Genomic DNA, 27891 nt, shown 5'->3' on the forward strand with positions numbered 1-27891 from the left:
AGCAGTGTTATACTACCTGCCAAATAGTTTCAAGTCCTGGTAATGATGATGGAGGTGGATAGCGAGCGCACACCCTTCTCTCCACAGTAGACCGAAGAAGACGCAGTAATATTGAGATCTGGTGGCCAGGGAAGATGCGACAATTAATCCTCGTGCTCACAAGACGAGTCGTGGAAGCCGGCTTCTGTAGCCGAGAGGTTCTAGGAGCTTCAGTCTGGAACCGCGTGACTGCTACGGTCGCAGGTTCGAATCCTGCCTCGGGCATGGATGTGTGTGATGTGCTTAGGTTAGCTAGGTTTAAGTAGTTCTAAGTTCTAGGGGACTGATGACCTCAGATGTTAAGTCCCATAGTGCTCAGAGACATTTATTTTGAACCAGTGGTGGACGATACCAGCTGCATCACCGTCGGCGATAAACATTTTATTACTGGATGGACTTGATTAGCGAAAAAGGTCGCATAATCCTTGACAGTAATGTAACCTCACAGAATTACACTGAGGCAAACTGAATACCACTATATGGCTGCCCAAAGCATAACCGAACCCCCCGCCATGTTTCACTCTTGGGACTAAACTCTGCCGGAAGTTGGAAAGTGTGCAACGCGATTCATGTGACAAAAATTACTTTCTTAAGTAACAATTTGTTAAAGTAAAGAACTTTTAATGCTTAAACTGCAATAAACTGCAATTTTCCTATTACAATTAAAGTATGATAACTAATTTTAGTTGCTGTCTACAACTATCTTCAGATCTCTACACAAATGGAGGAAATGCATCCTAAGAAACTTTTGTACAGTCAACTAGGATATGAATTCACTGTATAAAAGCTGACCAAAAAATATAATGGGGATCCAGTTCTAATAGTAAAGGCGAACTTTCAAAAAATACTTTTTACATTTTAGAAAAAAATATGTTAATTCTTATAACATACCGAACAAAATGTAAAGCAGCGGTGAATTTGAATAGGAAATCATTAGTATGAAATGACATGTATTGTTAATACCAGTGAAAGTACGTTATTCAAGAACATCACCGTCAGCAAGCCAGGTTGTACTTACTGGGCATTAAAATTGCTACACCTCGAAGATGACGTGCTACAGACGCGAAATTTAACCGACAGGAAGAAGATGCTGTGATATGCAAATGATTAGCTTTTCAGAGCATTCACACAAGGATGGCGCCGGTGGCGACACCTACAACGTGGTGACATGAGGAAAGTTTCCAACCGATTTTTCATACACAAACAGCAGTTGACCGGCGTTGCCTGGTGAAACGTTGTTGTGATGCCTCGTTTAAGGAGGAGAAATGCGTACCATCACGTTTCCGACTTTGATAAAAGGTCGGATTGTAGCCTATCGCAATTGCGACATTGCTGCTCGCGTTGGTCGAGATCCAATGACTGTTAGCTTTGACGGCACTTTGAACAGTGGACGTTACATTTCAGATGTGTTACGAGCCGTGTCTCTACCCTTCATTCGATCCCTGCGAAAGCCTATATTTCAGCAGGATAATGCACGACCGCATGTTGCAGGTCCTGTACGGGCCTTTCTGGATACAGAAAATGTTCGACTGCTGCCCTGGCCAGCACATTCTCCAGATGCCTCCCCAATTGAAAACATCTGGTCAACGGTAGCCGAGCAACTGTCTCGTCACAATACGCCATTCACTACTCTTGATGAACTGTGGTATCGTGTTGAAGCTCCATGGGCAGCTGTACCTGTACATCCAAGCTCTGTGTGACTCAATGCCCAGGCGTAGCAAGGCCTTTATTACGGCCAGAGTTGGTTGTTCTGGGTATTGATTTCTCAGGATCTATGCACAAAAATTGCGTGAAAATGTAATCACATTTCAGTTCTAAAATAATATATTCGTCCAATGAATACCCGTTTATCATCTGCATTTCTTCTTGGCGTAGCACTTTTAATGGCCAGTAGTGTAGATCTTCCCAAAGAATTTTAGATCAGAAATCGTAAAAAATACGAGGTGCGATAATAAAGTAATGAGACTGATTTTCTTTGGCAACTCTGTAGGCTTGCGTAGGCACAATATCTTTGACCTTGGTTTATAAGCTGCTTCTAGTCCAAGTGGCACATCGAAGCAACTGCTCAGTCGTGAGTTGTGTTGTAATTAGTTATCACGTGTTTGTGTCTCTGGTCACGGAAATGGAACCGCATATTATTGCGCAACGGTATTCCATTTCTTTTTGGGTGAAATTGGGTGAAAACGCGACGGCAACTCACAGTAAGATTCAGAAGGCTTTTGGAGAGGACGTTATGTCAAGAGCTCAAGTTTTTCATTGGCATAAAATGTTTAGTGAAGGCAGAACGAATGTTGAAGATGAAGACCGCAGTGGACGACTATCAACCTGACGGATGGATGTCAACTTGGCCAGGGTGCGTGAACTCGTACGATCTTATCGAAGTTTGTCCGTGAAAATGATTGCAGAAGAACTGAACATCAATCGAGAAACGGTTCGTCTAATAATAACTGAAGATCTACGTATCAGAAAGATTTGTGCAAAAATGGTCCCCAAAAATCTTACAACACAAATTACACCACAACAGGGAGAAACACGGAAAAATGTGGCAGCCGATCTGTTAGAGCAAACGGAAATCTATCCAGAATTGTTGAGCCGTGTTATCACTGGTGCTGAAAGTTAGTTTTTTCATTACTATCCAGAGACAAAATGCCAAAGTTCGCAATGGTGCTCAAAGGCATCACCCAGACCAAAAAAAGTTCGCATGTCAAAGTCAAAAGTGAAATGCATGCTTGTGTGCTTCTTTGACTCCAAGGCAATTGTTCACAAAGAGTGAGTGCCTCCTGGACAAACAGTTAACCAATATTACAACAAAGAAATTTTAGATAGATTTCGTAAAAGAGTTCTTCGTGTCTGTGCAGTGGATTCTGCATCACTATAATGTGCCATCTCATGCTGCTCTGTCAGTACAGCAATTTTTAACCTCAAAACAAATTTCAGTACTATCACAGCCACCTTACTGACCAGATATCGCTCCGTGGGACTTCTTTCTGTTTCCAAGAGTCAAAACGGCGGTCAAGGGACACCATTTTAAAACAACACAAGATGTCCAAAAAGCTGTGACGAGGGTCTCGGAGGATATTACAGAAGGTGAGTTCCAGAAATGTTACCATCAATGGCAGAAGCCCTGGAAAAAGTGTGTGCAATCAGGAGGGATCTACTTTGAAGGAGACAACACTAAACTTGACTAAAACGGTAAGCAACATTTTTTTTTCACATCAGTCTCATTACTTTATTGTCGTACCTCGTGTATCTACATCCAAGAAAATTTTGTACAGTCAACTAGTATACAAAAACACTATGTAGAAGCTGACCAAAAAATGTAATGAGGATTCATTTCTAATAGTAAAAGCGAACTTTTGACAAGGCCATTTAACAGTGAGCCAAGTTACAGCTTTGTCTTGTGTGAAACAGCACAGACGAATCGGTATCGTGACTGGGAAGGTTGGTCAACTGAGAACGCATGGCTCTTTCCCTGAACTTCTCAAGGGCGGCGAAATTCTAAGAATGCACAAAATTCCTGTTATCGCTCTTGTTTGACGGTAGGACAGAGCGCCCCCTGTAAAATTAGGAAGTTTCGCTGAGTCCTGGAAGTGTTCGCTAGCGTGACAAATCTGCTGCCCCTGCAGGGCACTGAAGTACCCGACTCCGCCGCTTTGTGTTTCAACAGCGTGAGAACTTTTGTTACTCTGGTAACTCCAGCAGCCGCTCACCCCCATTTCTGGTTTACCCAATGAGCTGCGAGATAGTAAACAATGCGCCAAACTTCAGACGATTAAGGAATCAACAGTGGGCGCTACTCAAGTATTTTAGCAGTTTCTGCCCTTCGATCTGTGCTGCAAAAAGAACTGCTGGGTTGGCAGGTTGGTGATCGTGACAGACTCTTCCCTCGAGAACGTTGCTTTCTGGAGCAGGAATGTGTCGTTATAGCGAGGGCGGAGAGCGGCGCTTGTCTTCGCGAGGTCCGATTTTCGATAGCCGAGACGCTAGTCTGAAGCCTTGGACAGGTTTACTGTTCCAGTAAGTGTCGTAATTTCGCAGCAGCGCAGTCCTTTCACCTCTGAGCAACTCGCAACTTGCGTGTCCTTTAAATCGCAGCTTGTATTACACTTGCATTAATTCAGAGCTGGATTTAGTACGCAGCAATTCCCTTTAATGGTATTTGCGAGCAGTCCAGACCTATTGGAACGCCACCTGCAGGTCCGCCAGCGATTTTCTTTGTCACTACGTTCAACTGTTTATAAATAATTGTAGTATAAAATCCAGTGCCTGGTCTGATAAATGAATCTTCTTTGTGAACAGTCTTTTTTAATAATTAGTTTAACGGTGCTACACCCACAAGCTTAACCCCCTTTCAGCACCGTGTGGATAGTTAAAACTCGACGATTTCTAGTTTCAAGCTAACTTTTTCTTATTGTACCATTCCTACAACAAATTCTATTTTTGTATGAGTATCATTGACCTCGGATTATATTTTATATTTACTATTAAAGACAGTCTTGATCACAATTTATTTAGTACGGTGACCGGTTTCGACCACTACTGTGGTCATCTTCAGACCAATGAGTTAGAACCTCCTTCTGCTAGAGAATCATTCTCAGTAGTGATTCTCTAGCAGAAGGAGATTCTTACTCATTGGTCTGAAGATGACCACAGTAGTGGTCGAAACCGGTCACTGTACTAAATAAATTTTGATCAAGACTGGTTTTAATAGTAAATATTGGTAACATGTTGATCATTGTCACTCCCATAATGTATTCAAAAGTAATTATATTTTATACTTTACATCAACGAAAGAAGCTAAATTAATAAGAAGTAATCTATTTAAATTATTTCGCTCAACCTCATGACTTTGAACATGCGACCCTTTATTACTGAAAATCTTACAAATATGGTCAGTCACACTTGTATATTTCAATGTGTGTTTTCGTTGTGCATTCGATGCTCAAAACTGGTACTCCCACGGAGATCTACTTGAGGACTTTTCATTGGAAAGATTTGGCTGTTATATTCCATTGTTGTTGTTGTGGTCTTCAGTCCTGAGACTGGTTTGATGCAGCTCTCCATGCTACTCTATCCTGTGCAAGCTTTTTCATCTCCCAGTACCTACTGCAACCTACATCCTTCTGAATCTACTTAGTGTATTCATCTCTTGGTCTCCCTCTACGATTTTTACCCTCCACGCTGCTCTCCAATACTGAATTGGTGATCCCTTGATGCCTCAGAACATGTCCTACCAACCAATCCCTTCTTCTGGTCAAGTTGTGCCACAAACTTCTCTTCTCCCCAATCCTATTCAATACTTCCTCATTAGTTATGTGATATACCCACCTAATCTTCAGCATTCTTCTGTAGCACCACATTTCGAAAGCTTCTATTCTCTTCTTGTCCAAACTAGTTATCGTCCATGTTTCACTTCCATACATGGCTACACTCCATACAAATACTTTCAGAAATGACTTCCTGACACTTAAATCTATACTCGATGTTAACAAATTTCTCTTCTTCAGAAACGCTTTCCTTGCCATTGCCAGTCTACATTTTATATCCTCTCTACTTCGACCATCATCAGTTATTTTGCTCCCCAAATAGCAAAACTCCTTTACTACTTTAAGTGTCTCATTTCCTAATCTAATCCCCTCAGCATCACCCGACTTAATTAGACTACAATCCATCATCCTTGTTTTTCTATTGTTGATGTTCATCTTATATCCTCCTTTCAAGATACTGTCCATTCCATTCAACTGCTCTTCCAAGTCTCTGACAGAATTACAATGTCATCGGTGAACCTCAAAGTTTTTATTTCTTCTCCATGGATTTTAATACCTATTCCGAAATTTTCTTTTGTTTCCTTTACTGCTTGCTCAATATACAGATTGAACAACATCGGGGAGACGCTACAACCCTGTCTTACTCCCTTCCCAACCACTGCTTCCCTTTCATGTCCCTCGACTCTTATAACTGCCATCTGGTTTCTGTACAAATTGTAAATAGCCTTTCGCTCCCTGTATTTTACCCCTGCCACCTATAGAATTTGAAAGAGAGTATTCCAGTCAACGTTGTCAAAAGCTTTCTCTAAGTCTACAAATGCTAGAAATGTAGGTTTGCCTTTCCTTAATCTTTCTTCTAAGATAAGTCTTAAGGTCAGTATTGCCTCACGTGTTCCAGTGTTTCTACGGAATCCAAACTGATCTTCCCCGAGGTTGGCTTCTACTAGTTTTTCCATTCGTCTGTAATGTCATAGTAGTCATATATTCCATATGACTAAATAATTTCTTTCGAAGGCGTGAAATAAAAAAAAATCGTTCAAATGGCTCTGAGCACTATGGGACTTAACTTCTGAGGTCATCAGTCCCCTAGAACTTAGAACAACTCAAACCTAGCTAACCTAAGGACATCACACACATCCATGCCCGAGGCAGAATTCGAACCTGCGACCGTAGCGGTCGCGCGGTTCCAGACTGTAGCGCCTAGAACCGCTCGGCCATCCCCGGCCGGCGGCGTGAAGTCGCTGAAAGAGTTTTCCTTTTTTTTTTTTTTTTTTTTACTGAGTTCGTAAGAGTGGCATGCAGATTGCACGACTGCTGCCGAATATCAGAACGTCTCATTTCAAAAGGAAACCAACACAAATAGAGAAAAATCAAGTAGGTGATTAAACATTTCAATTCAGTCATTGTCTCCGAACTTTTTCTCTACCATATACAGTGCAGAATGTTGTAGAATGTGTTCATATCCTTTTGCATTTAGCATTTTCTTAAGTGAAATGGGAAACACCCCAGCCACGAAAATCATCTCCATACCATGCCACCACCATCTGTGTACTTCACTGTTGGCAGTTCACATGATGGCAAATAACGTTGCCCTGTCATTCGCCAAATCCACACACTTCTGTCGGATTGCTAGAATGTATAGTGTGATTCATCACTCCAGATCGCTCGTTCCCCGACATCCATTGTCCACAAATGTCTGTCTTAACGCTTCAATCATCGCTTACCACTTGATACTGAAATTTATGGGGGGGGGGGGGGGGGGGGGGGGAGCGCTTCGCCATTGTAAACGAGTCTTCTTAACTTCCTAAGCACAATGAATGTTCTTGCTTTCTAGCTGGACCACTGGTAGCACTTGAAACTCACGAGTCATCCGTTCCCCTGATTTCACGCGACTGTTCGCATCTACCTTGACGGTCCCTGTTCGTCAGTATATGAGGTTTGTCTGGACTTGTTTTAACTGTGCTTGTTTCTCAGCGTTTCCATTTTCAGTTACATCATCAACAGTTGACCTGTGCACCTTTAGAATGTCCGTGATGGATTTGTTACTCACGTGACATTCAATGATAAGTCGACGTTCGAAGTCACTGAGCTGTCTTGACCGACCCAGTGTGCTGTTACAGTTTCTTTACTGACAACACAGTACTCCTCACCCCCTTTGACACTGGCGGGTCAACTGTGCATTACACAGAGGTATCCAGATACTTCTGGTCAAACGGTGTACCTACAAGTATAAAAACATCTAAAAGTCAGAACAACTAAATCGGCCCTCACATGTTCATTATCATTGTCAAGCCGTCAACTGACTGACCGTCGGAGAAGACGTATTGGCATACCGAAAATATTTGAAATATTGTCTAGCAGTATTGATGTAGCCAAAATTATCAATGTTATCAATACAGACTGTGTGCGTCACGTCTAATATTGACGGTCTGACAATATTCGCCATTCGTATGTTGACACATCTTCACAAACCAGCCTTAGGACGTTTTTGGGCTGTATTTATAATTTTATTTTGTCATAGTAACTTTTTCCTAATATATACGATTCACTGTCCTAGTTTCTAAATTGAACAAAGAAGGGATATTTGAGTTTATGAATTGCAACGAAAAAAACAACTATCCCAGTGGAATAAATCTTCAAAGGAGCAAAAGGACAGAACTAAATAAAGTGTCATCTATTGAGAATTACTGAAGATACATAGGACGTACTCTGCAGAATTGAAACTGGAAAATGTTAAGAAAAATTCTTTGCTCACTAATTTTAGAAAGAAATACAGGTAAAAGAGGAGAGAGGTTTCTAGGGCCGAAGCCTCGTACATCCATGTCCCTAAATGCTTGTCATTCCACGCAATTTTCTGGCTTACACAAAGACTTGGTTGTTCGACATTTTAAATTTGTCATATCACTTTGCCATCTGACGATATTATTGATGGTATAGGGTCTCTCCAATAATTTAAGGGTTGAACAGCCTATTATAGAAAATCAATTCTGAACGCGTGCTCGCTACTGAACACGCGTAAATTTGGAAGAATCGAACTTGGTGAGACCTTTCCTTGTCAAGGGTTAATTTCTTGCCAGATACCTTCCTCTTTTCTTCTTTCAAGCAACAGGATATAAGGTCCTCTGTATTTTCGATCTGCATTTACTTGTTTTATTTGACGACTTTCCCACTTCTCATAAAAATATTTTCAGTTATATGAACGAATCGTCATGTTTATACGAAGGAATTTCAAAAAGTAAGTCAAACATTGTTACAGCAGGTCAAGTACATTTTACTGAATGCTGCACTGCATTTCAGAGTGCTATATGTACATAACAATACTTTTCAACATAGCTGCCAACTCTCTGTAAACCATTGTCGGAAAGTTCTACCAATAGTTCAGTTCTGACGATAGAAATTCTATCCTTGGTCACGGGGACATTCGAGAACCTCTGCGTCAACACCCTCATTGCTGGACAATTTCTTTCCTCTCAGATATCCTTTCAACTTGCCGAAATCACATAGCGCAAGATCTGGACTTTCCGATCAGCCTCAAAGACTTGCAATGCAGGAAAAAAAATCGCAGCACCAAGAAGGAATGTGTGACACAAACGGAACTTGGTAGGCGTGTTTCTGCATAGGAAAGATGACGTCTGTTCAAATTTCGCACCAGACCCATTTCTCACACTGAGGATGCAAATCAGGTTTGCTTTAAATACACGCTGTAACGGTCGTGAGCGCTAGTTACCTTTCAGTGTGGGTGTAGTGAGCTGATGTTAGTCAAGAATGCCTTTATGGCGATATTGGTGACATAATGAAAACATCGCTGAGTTTGAACGATGTCGTGCAACAGGACTACGAGAAGCTGGATGTTCCTTTACCGATACTGCAGAAAGACTTCGCAGGAATGTAGCCACTGTACATGACTGCTGGCAGTGGTGGTCGCGAGAATGAACGGTCGCAAGAAGACCGGGCTCCAGACGGCGACGTGGCTCTGCCGAGAGGGAACGCCATCGCGTATGGCTCTGGTGCATCTGCAGCAGCAATTTGAGCAGCAGTTTTCACCACAGTGCCATAACGAACTATTAAAAGTCGGTTATTTCAGGGATAGCTCCAAGCCAAACGAACTGTAGTGTCAAGGTCATTGGAGGGCAGGATGGAGGTCTTTTGTGTTTCCTGATAAAATCTGGTTCTACCTCTGTGCCATTGGTAGCAGTATGTTGGTTAGGAGGAGGACAGTTTAGGGCCTGCAATCAACTTGTCTATGTGCTTGGACGCACTGGAACTACACCTGGAGTTATGGCCCAGGGTCCTATATCCTATGACATCAGGAGCACTCTCGTGGTTATCCCGCGCGCCCTGACAGCAAATTTGTGCAATATTGTGGTGAATCGACCTGTTGTGCTGCCATTCATGAGCAGCATTCCAGGTGCTGTTTTCGAACAGGATAACGCTCACCCACATATCATTGTTGTAACACAACATTCTCTATAGAGTGTCGGTACGTTGCCTTGGCCTGCTCGATCATTGGATCTGTCTACAAGGTGCGACAAGAAAGTAATGAGACTGATGTGTAAAAAAATGTTGCTTACCGTTTTAGTCAAGTTTAGCGTTGTCTCCTCCAAAGTAGTTTCCTTCTGGTTGCACACACTTTTTCCAGTGCTTCTGCCATTGATGATAAAATTTCTGGAACTCATCTTCTGTAATATCCTCCAAGGCCCTCGTCACAGCTTTTTGGACATCTTGTGTTGTTTTAAAATGGTGTCCCTGGACCACCGTTTTGACTCTTGGAAATAGAAAAAAGTCGCATGTAGCGATATCTGGTGAAAACGGTGGCTGTGGTAGGACTTAAACTTGTTTTGAGGTTAAAAATTGCTGTATTGACAGAGCAGTATGGGATGGTGCATAATCGTGATGCAGAATCCAATTATCAGCAATGTTGGCACGGACACGAAGAACTCTTTTACAAAGTCTTCCTAAAATTTCTTTGTGGTAATATCGGCTAACTGTTTGTCCAGGAGGCACCCACTCTTTATGAACAATTGCCTTGGAATCAAAGAAGCACATAAGCATGCATTTCACTTTTGATTTTGAAATGCAAGCTTTTTTTGGTCTGCGTGAGCCCTTTGAGCACCATTGCTAACTTTGGCGGTTTGTCTCTGGATCGTACTGAAAAAAACCAACTTTCATCACCAGTGATAACACGGCTCAACAATTCTGGATCGATTTCCGTTTGCTCTAACAGATCTGCTGCCACATTTTTCCTTGTTTCTCACTGTTGTGGTGTGAGATTTTTGGGGACCATTTTTGCACAAATCTTTCTCGTACCAAGATCTTCAGTTATTATTTGACAAACCATTTCTCGATTGATGTTCAGTTCTTCGGCAATCATTTTCACAGATAATCTTCAGTCAGATCATACAAGTTCACGTACCCTGGCCAAGTTGACATCCATTCATGAGGTTGATGGTCGTCCACTGCGGTCTTCATCTTCAACAATCGTTCTGCCTTCACTAAACATTTTATGCCAGCAAAAAACTTGAGCTCTTGGCATAACATCCTCTCCAAAAGCTTTCTCAAACTTACCATAAGTTGTCGTCGCGTTTACACCCAATTTAACCCAATAAGAAATGGCATACCGTTGCGCAATATTATGTGGTTCCATTTCCATGACAAGAGACACAAACAGATGCTAACTTATTACAGTACAACTCACGACTGAGCAGTTGGATCGATGTGCTGCTTGGACTTGAAGCAGCTCATAGACCAAGTTCAAAGATATTGTGCCTACACAAGCCTGCAGTGTTGCCACATCTTGCAAAGAAAATCAGTATCATTACATTATTGTCGCATGGGACATCGACGAGAACTCTAGAGTCATCCACAAACAGCATTAACCGTCCCTGTATTGATCAAACAAGTGCAACAGGCACGGAATCCCACCGCAAAAACCGATATCCGGCGCTTATGCAACGCAACGCATACATGTTTGTATGCTTCCGTTCAACATTCTGGAGGTAAAACTGATTATTAAAGCACCAGTATTTCGCATCTGCAATGGCTTAGCTTGCCCTTAAATTAACCTGTAGTTTTGCAATGTTTATCACTTGAATACGTTACCTTTACGAATGTTTTATCAAAATTTCTTTTCCTACATTAATTACTTTTGGTGTAGCAACTTTTTTTCCATCATAGTTTATACAAGTGGCCTTTGTCAAATTTTGACACTATTTCACTACGGCTGGAAGCAGCACTGCACTTGGTCCGTATATTGCCATACTTCCAAGGCGAATCTGTGTGCAATTTAGACGTTTTGCTCACACGAATCGTACTGCCTCGCGTATCAGTAGTTCAACTTGGGAGTTCGTTTCCAGTTACCACGCAATTTCAGTGGCACAGTGGGACGCTCCCGTTATTCGTACCGCAGCAGAACCGTGGAACATGTACTCTCTTCTGACAATGCGCAACTAGTGTTGCGTAATGGTTTTATCGTGGAACGTACTTTCTGAAATGCCTGTGTAAAACCAATGTTCCGGAAACTATTCTGATGAAAATCACTTGCTACAAGGGCAGAAATGTTGGATTTACAAACATGATGATGCGTTCATTTACTCACAAATGTCATATTGAAGTTCAAAACGGCCGCAGAAGCCTACACTCGCATCAAACTTTTCTTTGTAGTTCCGAGTACTAATGAAGCAGCCTTTTAGATAATTGGTAAATGAGAGTCCCTTACACGTTGTTTTGGCATTTCTTTCTATAACAGCCGACTCCATATGTTTAGGTACTGCCACATATGCACGATTCGCTTTCGCTGCGTGATAGTGTGAGGGAACGACTGGTCTAACCACTGACAAAGGGACCTCTCCTACGTGTCATCACCGATTTCGCCCAGATTTACGGCTTATGCAGGGATTGGCCAGAAATGAAAGTGACAGCATTGGGAGCTCCAGATGGCTAAGACTTTAGGGAAACCATTTTTGGTGCAGGTCACGCGAGGCCTGCGCCATTCGTGTTACAGTAACTCTCAGATTGCTGTCAGCGTGGCGCAAAGAATAGGGAACTGTAATCCAACGAGCGTGGGGTCGACTGCTTATACGGAAAAATATTTTTTTTATTTTCATTTTTTACTTTACTTACACTGCAAATAAATCGAATCAGTGTTCAGTATATTGTATCTACTGATATTTTCATAAAAAGCATGAAACGATAAGCCAAAGGAAAACATGGGTTGGAAATAAATTTCCAAGAACGGTTTGTAAGGCGTACACGAAAACTTTGTGTTGTGACTTGGCAAGACAGCCAAGCCACTATGAGACAGCCGAAAGGCACGCGTTTAAGCTCACGCAGGCTGGCGTGAGGTCTGGAACAGTTAAAGGAGTTGAGTCTAGTAAAAAAGTACGTAGCTTCTGGAATACTTAACTTTAATCCATAATTGGTAAACATCGGTGTGACGGTACATGCTTCACAAGATAAATAGCAAATGATAATGGCGCCTTGCTAGGTCGTAGCAAATGACGTAGCTGATGGCTATGCTAACTATCGTCTCGGCAAATGAGAGCGTAATTTGTCAGTGAACCATCGCTAGCAAAGTCGGCTGTACAACTGGGGCGAGTGCTAGGAAGTCTCTCTAGACCTGCCGTGTGACGGCGCTCGGTCTGCAATCACTGACAGTGGCGACACGCGGGTCCGACGTATACTACCGGACCGCGGCCGATTTAAAGGCTACCACCTAGCAAGTGTGGTGTCTGGCGGTGACACCACACTTTGTATATAAAATTGGACACTTTTACTATTTTACGAGGGTTGCCCAGAACGTAACGCATCGCATCTTTTTTTCTTCTACAATTCGTTATTGAACAAAATGAGAATTACGCACACGAAAGGATAGTGTTTTACCTACATAGCCTATTTTTCCACGTAATCTCCATCCCGTTCTGTGGCCTTGCTGCAGCGCGAAACAAGGGCGTGTATGCCCTGTCGGTACCAATCGTTGTCCTGGTGGCGAGGCCAGTGCTCTGCTGTGTGAATTACGTCCTCATCGTCTTCTACGAATGGTATCCTTGAATGGCCCACAGAAGTGGAATGACAACATCAGCTCGCTGCAACATGTCAGGTGTGACAGCCTCGGATGGTCTCCCTGACCGCTGCAAATCGTGGAGCTCCGCCGAACCGCCTTCTGATGACCTCACCCTCTGTGTCCAGCAACTAACTGTACTTCCGTCAACAGCAGATGCTCCGTAGACTTTACACAAGCGTTTGTGAATATTCTCCACAGTTTCTTTCTCTGCAGTGAGAAACTCAATGACGGCACTTTGCTTGTAACGTACATTACTTACAGACGCCATTTTGAAACTGTCCTGCAATTACGCTATCTGTCGGAAATGACGGAAACTTAGCGCGCTCACTCAGGAGACTTGAAATAATACGTAAGTAACGTTTCGCTTTCGTAGCATTGTTTTCGGTTGAGAAAAAAATGCAGTACATTACTTTCTGGGCAACCCCTGCACATTTGATGGTTCACACGTGCTGAATTGATATTCTTCGTAAAAACGGGGAAACCAGTAATTTTCTCTGCGTCTCCCACATGTTATAAACGACACATTTTTACAATTACATTTGTGTTTTAAAGTTTCTATAGAAAAACATACTTCGTTTACGTTCGTAAAACGTGTACTCTAATCGCACAGTTTGTCAGTAAACCACGCGTAATGCATTACTTTACGAAAATCGACGAGGCTAGGTGGTGATGTGCAATGGAATGTATTCTGACGCAGTCGTCTCGGTAAGTGATTTCTTCTTTTTTTCTCTCGGTAAGAGTTGTTTTGAAGTTTATTATCAAATTCTTTACCTTACGGTAAAAATAGACATCGCAGAGTGAGTTAGTGTAGTGCATTTGGGAGGAATCATTTTAATACAGCATGATAACAGTCCTTCTTCATCTTGAAGAACTTCATTGTATGATTGTGGATTGCTTTGTTTTCCCATCAGTCAATAGGAGAAATTTGTTCTTCTGGACACAGTCAAAAAGTGTTGTACAACGCTTTGGTAAGTTTTCCAGGATTTTCGCGACCTAATGACCTATATCGTACTCGTCCACCGTTATCTGAATCCTCGTTCCGAAAGGGCCGGCACTCTTTCTAAGCATACATAGACAGTAAGCAGTAATTTCCCAGAAAGGATTATTAGCCAACTGCACTGTATACGAGTTGGTTACTTTATTTATTTTCGGGTTATTTGTAGTGTAAGTAACGTAAAAATAAAAAAAAAGAAGATTTTCCCGTAGGGACTCGACGATGAGACCTTCGTATTACTATCCTGTACCATTTTCCCTGTGCCAGCCGCTGTTTGGAAAGTACACTGACGTAAATGACTCATGCCTCGCCCAACCCGCGACAAAAAAGTTACCTTTTACTTGGCCATCTAGAGTTCCCATCTCTGTCACTTTAATTTCTGTCCCAACTCTGCATACATATAAATTTGGACGAAATTGGTGATGACGGCTAGGCGGGGTCCCCTCGCGACAGAAGCCCAAAGCCTAAAGCCCAAAGGGGGACACCTGTTACACCCATAGCAACTGCATTTCGCCAACCCAATTCATTACATTAATTTAAAGGATTAAACAGCTAAGAGGGGCCACACCGAATGCACCCAGAACGACTAAATACTTGGAGTCGCATTTTTCCCTTAGTTATAGCGGACAACTTGACGAATCTTGCGCTGTACGCTGGTAATTTTTAAATTTCATAACTGCCATATTACTGCGACAATTTGTTTAAATGTCACTTTAAATATTTATCCACGGGTTGGAGACAGCTTTGAAAGAGGACATAATATGCGTGGAACTAGATCAAATAGTAACAACAACGTCGCTAACAACTGTCTTGGAAAGAGATCGCATATACGTTGCCCCACTACACCACATCTGAGCACTCTAATTCACCGACGTTCATGTGTTTCCAAATTCACTTGAAGCCCGTCAGCCTGTGCGCCGACCTTGAAGGGATCAGATAACTTGGCCATAAGCTATGTAGACCATCACAACGTATACGACAACTGGAAAAGTACGTGTTGTTTTAGTTTATGGTGAACGTCGCCAAACCGTTAGAGCAGCTGTGTGTTTCTATGTTGAAACATATCCTAAACATGCCGAAACATAAAAAAAATTAAGAATTCGGAAACACGAAGAATTTGCTAGGCCTACGAGAAAGAGCAGCAATAACGTTTTAGCAGCGGTAACACACGTCTCTGCTAGGCAGTCTCGTTGTCCAGAAGGAATGTTTTGCGAGTACTACATTCCAGTGAATTTTATCCTTTCCACATTTAGTTCCATCAATAGCCCTCTCAGAGTTTCTAAATATCGATTTTTTTTACTTAAATGTTTTCTTTCATGTCATTGAAGCGTTCATCCCAAGTTCACCATAGACACCGTTATCGAGTTACAAGGTGATTTGTGAAAAAATGTCTCCGAAAACCATTCACAGCGGGAAAAAGTAGTTGACATGTAATTTCATCAACAGCCTAAAAAGGGTTATTGAAGTTATGAACGTACTCGAACTTGGGATCAGCCCAGCCTGTTACAACTTGTGCACGAAAGCGGACGAAAAGTACATCGAGGGAGCAGAGCAGCGGACTACAGAAGCTGCCAAAGAGGTCTGGAGGACCACCATGGTCGCGAATAAGATGGAGGAGGACTCCCTTTTGCCGGCCGCGGTGGCCGTGCGGTTCTGGCGCTGCAGTCCGGAACCGCGGCACTGCTAAGGTCGCAGGTTCGAATCCTGCCTCGGGCATTGGTGTGTGTGATGTCCTTAGGTTAGTTAGGTTTAAGTAGTTCTAAGTTCTAGGGGACTTATGACCTAAGATGTTGAGTCCCATAGTGCTCAGAGCCATTTGAACCATTTTTGACTCCCTTTTGGATCCAGGAAGATTGCTGTACGGCCCAGGGGAATGTTTCGCTTATATGCAAGGAAATGTCGCCAAAAACTATAAAGGCATTTTTCTCGAAACCATATTCGTCAAACTGACGGGAAACATAAGTAGAGAACGGTGCATACGATTCTGATCGGAATTTGATGTCGGCATTCTAAACTGAACGTCGTATGCAGCCGTTTTGCGTTATCTTCAAATGTCTACTTCCGCTGCATGCTTTTTTCTCGATTTTGTGGGCGAAGAACATGACATTTGTTTCAGTACGTCACCATTCTTAAGAACTTAATATTTTTGTAGTATATTTTGTAAACGGATAAAAAATGTATAGAAAATGACTTACACAAAATTATTTTGTTATGGTCCAACAGGAAAGAGGGCTTCGGAAATTCCCACTTATGAGAGATGTTCCGGCCGGAAGGGCTCGTTCCACACAGTGCAGCGGTACCTGGGAGCGTCCGATGTGGACACAAAAATGAGATCTTAAATACAAAAGTGTAAGGAATAAAACTGCATCATCAGATTGATCATTAATTTTTTATTTGAAAAAATCACGAAAAGCATATCCGTTCAAAGAAGGCTACCCCCTTGATAGAAATGAGAGACTGCAACTGCTTTCTTCCGATTAAAATTCCTAAATATACAAATTGGTATGATACGAGGCGTGTTTTTTAAGTAAGTACCGTTTTGAAATTTAAAAAAAGACGTGCTAAGATATCTCAATAATTTTATTCTTACATGAAAGCCTGTACCTTAATCTACTTTTCTACATAATTTCCATCAATATTGAGGCACTTGTCGTAACGTTGTACTAGTTTTTGAATACCCTCCTCATAGAAGTCTTCCGCCTGACTTGTTAACCACTGCATCACCACTGGTGTGACATCGTCTTGAAGACGCTGACCGCCCAGGTGTTTCTTCAAGTGCATGAACAGATGTTAGTCACTGGGCGCAAGATCGGGGCTGTACGGAGGATGATCTAGAGTTTCTCATCAAGAAGATGTGATGAGATCTTTGGTCTGATTCGCCACATGCGGAAGGGCATTGTCTTGCAGCAAAGCCCTTGCTCAACTTCCATGGACTGTTGCTTTGATTCTGGTGTGACGTGAGCCACCCATGTCTCATCTCCCGTAACAATTTGGCTTAAGAAATCATCACCGCCGTTGTAGTACCGCTCAAGGAAAGTCAATGCACTATCTAAACGTTTGGTTTTGTGCACATCCGTTGCCGGCCGTGGTGGCCGAGCGGTTCTAGCTGCTTCAGTCTGGAACCGCGCGACCGCTCCGGTCACAGGTTCGAATCCTGCCTCGGACATGGACGTGCGTGATGTCCTTAGGTTAGTTAGGTTTAAGTAGTTCTAAGTTGTAGGGGACTGATGACCTCAGAAGTTAAGTCCCATAGTGCTCAGAGCCATTTGAACCATTTTTTGCACATCCGTCAACATTTTCGGTACCCAACGTGAGCACAATTTTCGGTAATTCAAGTGCTCGGTCACAATGCCATACAAAACACTACGCACTCCCGCAAGGAGGAAATCGTAAAGCTTGTGTGTTTTATCTCACCTTATCGTCCACTTCCTGCACCAAATATTCCTTAACGCTCGAAGAACGCCCACTCCGTTGTTCATCATGCAGATTTATGCAGACATCTTTAAATACTATCACCCACTTTCTTACCATTCCATCACTCGTAACGTTTTCTCCGTAAACTGCACAGATCTAACGATGAATATCGATCGCTTTTAGACCTTTAGCACTAACTAACCCTATAACAGCCCGTACTTCACAGTCGGCGGGACTCACGATTATCGGAGGCACCTTAAACATTCAGTACACAACGTAAACAAGGAAGAATCAGACTGTAATGACGTCAGTGCGTAGATTAAGGTACAGGCTTTCATGTTAAAATAAAATTATTGAGATATCTTAGCACGTCTTTTTTTAATTTCAAAGCGGTACTTACTTAAAAAACACGCCTCGTATTACCGGTTTGAATGAGTAATGGGTGGCATACATGGATCTGTTCATGTGAGATACCCTTGTGAGTTATCGTGCGAGTACGAAAATTTCATCAGTCAATTAAACGTAGTAGCTGCAAATTACCAGAACAAATAATCACCTCCCTAAATTGTCTCCTACTTGTACTTTCATCTCATGAAGTGCGACGTCGATGTCGCATTTCTTTAAGTTTACAGTAATTTTGCATATGAATGCACTGATGGTGAGCATGGATGCATGTCACACCATAGTTTGTATGAAGGCTTTTGTGATTGACGTTCTGACGATGGGGTGCACATGAAACACGTTATAGTGAAAATTTTTGATGAACAAGCTACCAGCTCATTTCTAGCGAGCTGTCTAGTATTCCCATAACAAGTGCTGTCAAGATTACATTATGGTTGCAGGACTTCTGCGTCACTTTGTCACAGTTTAAGTTCATCGCTTCCATTTCGTCTTTTTCTTTCTACCTATCAGTATGTGCAGTCAAGTTTGCTTAACTGTTATTGTCCTAATGTTGCCAATAAGTACCTAAGACAGTAAGATCATAAATTTTCCTGGCAACAGACGAAATATAATGAAGGGTGCATGTGTAAACGGTCCTAAATGTTCCGAGACTAAATTATTTAAGAAAAAGATAAAAGTTATGATGGTGGTCTTCGGGCTTCCGCCGTTCTACACTGTCTTCCTTACGTTGGTGCAGCCCACAGAACGTACATACTTCAATGTGGAAAGTCCTTCTTTGTGATGTTGTTCAACTCGCCTGTCACATTAACTTCAATATAGATTTTGTTGTCAAAACATTCACCCTTCATGTAAATTTCTGCACTTTGTCGTTTTGTAATAGATTTGCACCCATAACTCCAAGTCTTGTCACGTGTTCGTATTTTTGTCGGAAAAGAATTGTCCACGTTTTGAATTTCAGTCAAGTCCATGAGTCGTCAGCTATAATCGGGAGTCAAAGTGTACGGGACAAATTTTACACACACTACTCTCTCCTTCAAAAGATTGTGAAAGAAGTCTTAAACATCTGATTTAGAGGTCTCCACTGCGATACGGGACAACAACGTAGACACCTTACGGCCTCATGTTCACTACTTTACAATGCCTGCTCACTACTGATCGTTGTTTACAGTTGTTAGTTTACACTGCCACTTTTAGTTACTGCACTGTCTTCGCTTATGCGCCAGGAACAAAATCTGTTTCGCAGATTTCTTGGACGGGGTGTGTGTATTTGTAGCGATATTTTTAAACAGTTAATATCAATGCCCCAATTTGTAAAAAAAAAAAAAAAAAGTTGTAAATACTGTCGCACACGAATTTGAGAAGCACTGTGGTGTAGTGGTTATGATACTACACTGTTGCATGGAGGGTCGTGAGTTCAAAAACTCGCTTGCAGTGTACAATTCCAATTTACATATTCGGTTCGAGTACATTCTAGAAGTATCCACCAATGTCAAAAATCATTGTACTGGAATGTTCTGTAGCTGTATATATGCTGTATGTGTTCTGGTCAGAGGCAGTTCGCTCCGCGCTCTTGTATGTGCAAGTGCTGAATAATCCTCCGTTAAGTGAAGTTAGTGTTCGTCATTCATCTAATTACACCTTCTTCTAGGTGACATTATTAAATACATCAAAATTCTAAGTGCATTAGCGCAATCTAATTACGTCTTGTTTTGAATCGACCAAGTAATTTGGAAGTTGTAAATTTCAGGTAATTTATAGCGTCAGTTGTCATAAAGGCTGTAGCGACTAGGAATGAAGCAGTGGAAGTCGCAAATGAACTGGAATCGAGAGCACTGAGACATGATGGATTAGGATAGAGACTATACGTTGCGTTGGGACGCGGAGAAGGTTTCGGTCACCAGACGGAAGGTCCTGACATCTAGGTCGGGTTAGTTTTGGTTATTCTGGTCGGTATACAATCAAGCATGGGCGCAGTTATGATACTCAGAAATTTCGGGACTGAAGCCGATGTTATGGATGTAATAAAATTTAATTACCTTGGTGATTGTAAAGCAGCCTAGCAATGAACTTTAAATACCAATTGTAATAGAACAGTATATGAGCCCTCGCTTGCTAGTTCCAGCTGCGGAGTGCCGAATCCGATTATTTATTTGTCACGAAATATAGGTTTGATTAGTAAATAATTCTAGTTCGCACTTAGTTTCTGGTAATTACCTAATAATTCAAAATCATTCCAACTACAATTATATGCAGTTCAGTTCCGCTGCGAACATTATGAATTACATGTTGCATTGGAACTACTTTCTACGGATGTACGATCTATCTAGACTAATGAATGGATTGGCCAAAGACTTATAAAAATTGAATGCATATTCCATTCAAAAACACGAAGCTCGATAACAAGCAGTAGTTCGATTTAAAAAGGGCTGTCATGGTGCACGTGGACACATCTGTCCTCACCTAGAGCAGAGGAAGTTTCAAAAGCGGAGCTTCAGCAACAAAGTTAGGACCATTATCCTTGAGTGAAATCAGACATTAGCTAGTACCCCCGCCATCCACGCCCCTGCCATCTGTTGTCCTCCTCCCCCTCCCTCCCCTCTTGTCCCCCATATTATCAACTTTAGCACCTAACTAAACTGTAGAATGAAAGACTTTCCTTGGAATACTTTTATTTCTGAAATGATTAAAGGGTGAATGGTATTTAGTGTGTGTGTGTGTGTGTGTGTGTGTGTGTATGTGTGTGTTAGAATGAATGAGGAAAGAATTCGTGGTATATCGCAAGTGTTACCTACAACTCCTTAGCTGGCCGAGGTGGCCGAGCAGTTCTAGGCGCTACAGTCTGGAACCGCGCGACCGCAGCGGTCGCAGGTTCGAATCCTGCCTCGGGCATGGATGTGTGTGATGTCCTTAGGTTAGTTAGGTTTAAGTAGTTCTAAGTTCTAGGGTACTGATGACCTCAGAAGTTAAGTCCCATAGTGCTCAGAGCCATTTGAACCATTTGAACCACAACTCCTTCTCAGAAAATAAAGTTAGGTATCCACAGTGAGGATAGAGACTTGTTACAAAACGTGCTTCCCCCGCATTACTTCTCTCCATTGCGGCGCTTGCTTCACCTGCACACTGCAACCCCATTTAAAATCAATCATATTCAGATGTGTGCACTACACTTATTGTTCGTAGATCACTTCATTGCTGCACTCCTTACTTCCGAAGTGGCAGAAATTGAACGACTTCAGGCTGTCAATGCTTTGGGCTAACCACTCTGATAATAATAACAATAATAAAACTGTGTGTAGCAGTATAGTAGCCCTTATGTAATTACTGCAGTGTCGTGCTGTCAATTAAATCATTTATCTGTTTAGAGGCGAGTGATTACATAATTTCTGGACTACTGCAGGTACTATCTTCAACTCGTAGAAGACATTGTCTTGAGATATTTCGCATTTGTTACGTGTATGTCTCACTTTTATCATTAGCGATGTACGGGACAAAGCACAAAATACGTGTGTAGTGGGTGCCTATGCGAGGAACCTACAACCTCTAGCGCATTAATGCTACTAATTGAGAAAAAGTAATTATTGATATCTTATACAATCAAGTCTTCCAAAGTTGTGATAATAGTAATGATCTTTCGAAAATAATTTAGTTTTGTGACTGAAACAGAATCGAATCATTTAGTTTTTACCCCTCAGAAAATTTCATTTTATCTCTCAGTTGGGAACCGCTGTGTTAGAGGGTAATGGAGACTGTGTACAGAAATGGTTTTACTTGAACTGCTGTTTTCCTAATAATTAATTTCCCTCACTTTCTGAACGGCCCCCCCTAACTTTTTATTTTCAGTTTTCGGGTCATCACGAAAACAGTTCTGATGGGGAAAACTCTGGTTGTAAAGATATACAGTCCTCATGCATCCTTCGGAGTGTGTCACTAAAACAAAATGCAAAGATTAAGAAGAAACAGAAGTGCAAGATGCACAACGTCAAGAGCGCGTTCAGAAGAGGTTAAGTTCAGATGTTACCAAACCACACTACAGTCTTGTACGTGCCAAGGGTTTCTTCCATTCTTCTAGATACTCTATGACGCTACGGTTGAAACGTCCCCTTTGAAAATTAAGAATGACTGTGCAGATAAACTTCTAGGTTATTTGATAGAGAAACAACTGAGTAAAACACAACGTACTCAGACAGTTTTCTCTTTACTTATTCTGTTCATCACTAAACTGACACACAATATTTTAGCGCAACGCAATCTGACTTTGGACAATCCCTACAAAATAATGGCCCTGACTAACAATACCTTCCATGAATCACTTACCTCACAAAAATCTTCGTTACTTGAACTACTGCAATACAGCGAGCGCCAGTACTGCCAGCTAAATAAAAGATTCTAACTACTGAAGGCACTACTACTGATAGGAATAGTTAGCAAATGAAAGATTTTGATAGAGAACAAACAGTGTATTTACCTTAATAGTGTTCAAAAGTCATTATAACAAATTTCATTTTTCTGATGGACACACGTCCAGATAGTCCGCTCAAAACTTTTACATCTCTCTCCCCACATCCACCACTGCTGGCGGCTCACCTCCAACTGCCCAACGCTACGCGCCGTTCAAATACAACTGCCCAACACTACACAAGCGAATATTCCAACAATGAGTCCAACCAGCCACAGACTGCACACAGCGCAGTCAGCGATTTTCATACAGAGCACTACGTGGCATTGCCAACTTAAAAACCTAAACAGCCTACTTACACGTTCCGGCCCTTTCTCTTCCATTGACAGTGTGTAAATGCCTCAATTTGAAATGGATTCTCTAATATTTTCACGTTCCGTTCTGTGACGTCCAGTGTACATCGCACTTAATGTGGTCCACTGCATCGGAATCTTTCATTCGTAGCTGTGAAAAGGTTTTTCCTCCTCCGTAAGTGTACTAATTTTGTTCAGAAGGGTGTCGACCTGTAACGTGTCCATATAAATTAAGCCTGTGCTGTAAGTAATAATGCCTCTGACACCATCGTGATCGGGTGGTATTCTTGCCGGTGAGTCCGCGGAATATTCTGGAGGTGTGAAGCGAAGGGCTGTTACAAGGAACGTCCGCCGCGAGCTGAGTCAGCAGTGGAGCCAGGTGATGGGGCTGTTAATTCAGTGTCACGTTCCCCGCGAAGCGAAGAGCGCGCCGTGCCGTGATAACTGCGGCCTTGTTTCCGCCTGGCTTTTCGCTCAGACGGCGCTCAGATTACAAAGTGCCAGCGCCTTTCTTGGTCCGCTCTTGCCAGCTTCGGCAAACATACCCGCAGTGACTCGGCGACTCCGTCAAGCATCTGGAGTGGTCACGACCGCTTGTAAAGGAAGTGCCTCTTTCGGTGACGTAACTCACTTGACGTGGAAAGAATTGAGGAAGATTCGGTTCTCTGGATTTTTCTACGGAAAAGACCGCACGTCATGCGTTATTAAATTCTCACGCAGAGTTTTTCGTCACTGAAGGAACGGATTTCTACAACAACAAAAAAGTGCAAGTATTTTGTTCGTTTATGGCAACTGTCGAGTGTCAAAATTGTTTGCATTAGCGCTGCCAAGAATTTATCCATCTACAGTGGTACGCCAGCACATACGGCCACACGCACTGCTGCGCTTGTTTGTGTTTTCGTTTGTGATTGGAGACGATAATATCGTGAATGGTTGTTCCAGACAACAAATCGTAGAACTCATCACACGTGGGACAGATAAGCCGCTGAATGTCCGTAGCGCTAGTGATAAACTCTTAACATTATAGACCTTTAACTCGTAAGCCTCGTCTGAGCATAGCTAATTTCCAGTCGCCATTTTACGAGATCTAAGAGTATTTGGGCATTACAATTGGCTGGTTTGCTCTCAGTCGTCAACAGTCTACGCATAGTCGACAGAGCTTGTCTTCGTAGTGCGATGTGTTGTGGCCGAAGTAGAGAGGGTATGAAATGCCGACTGACTATAGCAAGAAAAGTGTTTCTGGAAAACTGGAATTTCTTACCATCGAATATAAATTTAAAGTTAGGATGTCTTTTCTGGAAGTACTGGTTGGCGTTAAGAAGGTCAGACAAAAAGAGAAGAAAAACTTTTGAAATGTGCTACAACAGCAGAATATTGAAAATTGTAGGGCAGATGCTAACGTCGATCAGTTGTAGCATTTTGGAACACGTATTATGTTCGAGTATAATGCGTTTTCTGGATTCTAGACATATACTTTGTAGGAATCAGCATGGGTTTCGAAAAAGACGATCGTGTGAAACCGAGCTCGCGCTATTCGTCCACGGGACTCAGAGGGCCGTAGACACGGATTCCCAGGTAGATGCCGTGTTTCTTGACTTCCGCAAGGCGTTCGATACAGTTCCCCATAGTCGTTTGATGAACAAAGTAAGAGAATATGGACTATCAGACCAATTGTGTGATTGGATTGAATAGTTCCTAGATAACAGAACGCAGCATGTCATTCTCAATGGAGAGAAGTCTTCCGAAGTAGGAGTGATTTCAGATGTGCCGCAGGGGAATGCCGTAGGACCGTTGCTATTCACAATATACATGAATAACCTTGCGGATGACATCGGAAGTTCACTGAGGCTTTTTGCGGATGATGCTGTGGTATATCGAGAGGTTGTAACAATGGAAAATTGTACTGAAATGCAGGAGGATCTGCAGCGAATTGACGCATGATGCAGGGAATGGCTATTGAATCTCAATGTAGACAAGTGTAATGTGCTGCGAATACATAGAAAGAAAGATCCCTTACCATTTAGCTACAATATAGTAGGTCAGCAACTGGAAGCAGTTAATTCCATAAATTATCTGGGAGTACGCATTAGGAGTGATTTAAAATGGAATGATCATATAAGGTTGATCGTCGGTAAAGCAGATGCCAGACTGAGATTCATTGGAAGAACCCTAAGGAAATGCAATCCGAAAACAAAGGAAGTAGGTTACAATACGCTTGTTCGCCCACTGCTTGAATACTGCTCAGCAGTGTGGGATCCGTACCAGATAGGGTTGATAGAAGATATAGAGAAGATCCAACGGAGAGCAGCGCGCTTCGTTACAGGATTATTTAGTAATCGGGAAAGCGTTACGGAGATGATAGATAAACTCCAGTGGAAGACTCTGCAGGAGAGACGCTCAGTAGCTCGGTACTGGCTTTTGTTGAAGTTTCGAGAACATACCTTCACCGAGGAGTCAAGCAGTATATTGCTCCCTCCTACGTACATCTCGCGAAGAGACCATGAGGATAAAATCAGAGAGATTAGAGCCCACACAGAGGCATACCAACAATCCTTCTTTCCACAAACAATACGAGACTGGAATAGAAGGGAGAACCGATTGAGGTACTCAAGGTACCCTCCGCCACACACCGTCAGGTGGCTTGCGGAGTATGGATGTAGATATAGATGTAGATGTGGATCCAATTACTAATTAGGAAGTTCTAAATGAGACTGGGCAAAAATTAAATTGTGTTACAACTTGAAAGAAAGAAGCGATTATTTATAGGACACATTTTGAGGCATCAAGATGTAGTCAGTGTGTTTGCTAATGGATGAAAGTGTGTGTGTGTATTCAAAATGGTTCAAATGCCTCCAAGCACTATGGGGCTTAACGTCTGAGGTCATCAGTTCCCTAGACTTAGAACTACACTACTGGCCATAAAATTGCTACACCAAGAAGAAATGCAGATGATAAACGGGTATTCATTGGACAAATATATTATACTAGAACTGACATGTGATTACATTTTCACGCAATTTGGGTGCATAGATCCTGAGAAATCAGTACTCAGAACAACTACCTCTGGCCGTAATAACGGCCTTGATACGCCTGGGCATTGAGTCGAGCAGAGCTTGGATGGCGTGTACAGATACAGTTGCCCATGCAGCTCCAACACGATACTACAGTTCATCAAGAGTAGTGACTGGCGTATTGTGACGAGCCAGTTGCTCGGCCTCCATTGACCAGACGTTTTCAATTGGTGAGACATCTGGAGAATGTGCTGGCCAGGACAGCAGTCGAACATTTTCTGTATCCAGAAAGGGCCGTACAGGACCTTCAACATAATCTAGGATTTCGCTGGGACCAAATTAAGGGTAGAGCCACGGGTCATAACACATCTGAAATGTAACGTCCAGTGTTCAAAGTGTCGTCAATGCGAACAAGGGGCTTGCAGAGGATAGACTAACGTAGAGAGCTGTATCAAATCAGTCTTCGGACTGGAGACCACAAAAACAGCAACATGCTTTCACCAGGTGCTACATACAGGGGTCGTAGAAAATACGGAAGCACAGCGAGAAACGCAAGCTTGAACACAAATTGAGATAGCAGCCATGCCCGTATGTTTGTGCTATTGTATATGACGACAAATGGCACCTGTGCAAAGTGCTCAGTACTTTGCAAATGTTAGCCATGGTCAGAACATTGTACTGCGTAATTGTGAGTGTATATGTCGGAGCTAAGTGACGGAGAAAGTCGGTGAATTGTTGGTGCTCGTGTGGTGGGCGATTCCGTCAAGATAGCCGAAGCGCTTGGTGTTTCTGGAGGCACCATATCGAATATTTACACCGCATACATGGAAAGCAGAGAAACATCTTCCGGTAAGTCACAAATCAGACGAAAGTATGTGTTGAGAAACAGTGACGGTCGGTCACAGAAGAGGACTATGACGGCAAATAAGAGGACGACAGCTGCGAAAGTCACAGAAGAATTGAGTGGCGAATTCACGAACCCTGTCAGCATCAAAACATCAAGAAGAGAGCTCCATAAGATGAGAACTGCAGGGACATCTGGAATTCCTAACTCATTCATTAACGATGCAAATGCCCATAACAGAAAAAATATGGTGCCGAAGCCATGAAACCTGGACAACAGAGCAACGGATGAAAGTCATGTGGTTGGATGAGTTTTGCTGCACGTTGTTTCCAATTCCCGGCCAAGTTTACGACCAAAGGGTGGAAATATTGGGGGGGGGGGGGGAGCTTGGTGATGACATGGGCAACCATATTGTACTGTTTCATGGGACCCACGGTTACTCTGCAGGCTCGCATTACTGTCAAGAACTAATTGGCCATTTTGGCTGATCAGGCCCAACCCGTGGTGAAATTTTTGTCCCCCAGTGGTGACGCTGTGATACAGACGACATGGGTCTTGTTCGCGGAGGCTCATATCGTCGCGGACTGGTTTTGTGAGCTCGAGAATGAATTGTCGCTTCTCCCTATGCCACCAGATTCGCCGTATCTCAGTATTATTGAGCCTTTGTGGTCTACTTTGGAGAGAAGCGGCGTGGTCGCTATCAACTCCGTAATCGTTATCTGAACTTGCCACTATTTTGCACGGAGAGTGTTATAAGAAGCCCTCGTAGACCATGAAGGGCCTGTATTTATCCATTTCGAGACGACTGGAAAATACACTCATCCTCATAAACAAAGGATAATTGGAGAATGTGGTGCCACACAACGTAGCACTACACAAAACTGGCGCTAATAGCATAGGCACATAGGGAGCACACACGATACAGATCTGTAAGTCCACGGTATTGGTGGTAGGTTGAGAAAACGGTCCCGAAATACATGTGGTACAAAACACCACTGTTTCCCGCTCATGTACCCCGACATCAATATGGGTTATGATCACCATGCACACGTACACAGGCCGCACAACGGGTTGGCATATTCTGTATCAGACGGTCGAGCAGCTGCTGGGGT

This window comes from Schistocerca piceifrons, chromosome 4, assembly GCF_021461385.2.
Source record: "Schistocerca piceifrons isolate TAMUIC-IGC-003096 chromosome 4, iqSchPice1.1, whole genome shotgun sequence".
Taxonomy (NCBI): domain Eukaryota; kingdom Metazoa; phylum Arthropoda; class Insecta; order Orthoptera; family Acrididae; genus Schistocerca; species Schistocerca piceifrons.